Genomic DNA, 1,356 nt, shown 5'->3' with positions numbered 1-1,356 from the left:
GCATGTCTAGTATATGTGAAGAAATTGACAAATAAAGATGACTTGACTTAAACTGTATAAAAGTGTGTCTTTTTTCAGTCTTAACCTTAAAATATAAGCAATAGGGGAAAAAAAAAACATTAAGAACAATTGTCATTCACATAGTGGAAAAGAGCAGAGTCCTCATCTTTGCATATGACTTACGCTCAAAGCCATTCAAAGTCCATTAAAATCACCTGAAGAGAGGAGACGTAAGGATTGACATGAGCTCTTCTTCTCAGGCATCTTCCCACGTCTTTGGATGACCAGCTTTACCATCTTGGCGCCACTGGTTGGGTTGATTCCAATTAAATATCTGAAATCACAAAAAGAAAACTGTTTATAAGGAAATGTTTCTGTTGCCTTCCACATACACATCTCCACATGTTAAACTGTTAAACTGATACTGTAGTCCTTCATATAGTATTTGTCTTTGCAATGCTTCACAACAGAATGTGTTCAATATTGATATAGTCATTGCCCTTGGCTGAACTGTTGATGGTAACAAGATCATACCAATATCAGAAGTCTCAAACTATAATTTCACACTTACATCAAAATGAGTCCCTCAGGTTTCTCTCTGAAGTGTGCCATAAGCAGGGAGAACACACATGGGCGTGGAACACACTGTTCTCTCTGTTGTACTTCACCAGGATGCACTCTCTCAAAAAAAGACAGAAAACAGAAAAAAAGTCATGTCAGGTCATGTGTCAACAACAACAACAACAACAACAACAACCCAAAAACAACAAACCCAGCAGCTTTAATTAAAAGTGTATGGCTGTGCCACAACATGAAGGCTTACCTTAGTCTGATAGTTGAACATTTTATTAATGTGATTTTACAGTTACATAGTGCAGCAATGAATGAAAATTAGCAGTAAAGTTCATGCAAAATCTATCAACTTTTAAAATGCCATAGAAAATGAATACACAGCAGATGCAATCACATAAATTACAAATGTTTTAATGTTACCTGAAAATCCTCTTCACCGTTGTGTGTAGGTGATAGTCATCACTGTTGCCTTCAGCTGTTGTGCTCACTGATCGTGGTTTCCTCTGCACCTGTAGCTAGATGATGCAAAATTCCACAACACACGTAATATTAGATTAGCGTCACATTCGGTTCTCCGCAGCCAACATTAATGAATGTCTATTATAACACGAGTTAATGTCTAATAATATCAGCAATGACTCAACCCATCTCTGCTAATATCCATTCAAAAAACTTCCCACTGGACCTAAAAGCCCGTAGTCCGACGGCCCGTTATCCCAAAATCAAAAGCCCATCTTGTCTAACGTTATGCAACTTAATTTTTGCAGAAGAGCAGTAGAAGTT

General features: G+C 37.4%; 1 long non-coding RNA gene across 1 annotated transcript; it reads right to left on the bottom strand.

Annotated features, from left to right (window-relative positions):
- Positions 1-283: 283 nt before the first annotated feature.
- On the bottom strand, positions 284-1,113 carry LOC118494858. Its single transcript, XR_004897068.1, has 3 exons — positions 994-1,113; positions 572-681; positions 284-334 (listed from the first exon to the last, which is right to left on the bottom strand). It is a non-coding gene; the product is annotated as an uncharacterized LOC118494858 (long non-coding RNA).
- Between the last annotated feature and the right edge of the window lie 243 nt (positions 1,114-1,356).

This window comes from Sander lucioperca, chromosome 4 (assembly GCF_008315115.2).
Source record: "Sander lucioperca isolate FBNREF2018 chromosome 4, SLUC_FBN_1.2, whole genome shotgun sequence".
Taxonomy (NCBI): Eukaryota; Metazoa; Chordata; class Actinopteri; order Perciformes; family Percidae; genus Sander; species Sander lucioperca.
This window is presented reverse-complemented; position numbering and strand designations above follow the sequence as displayed.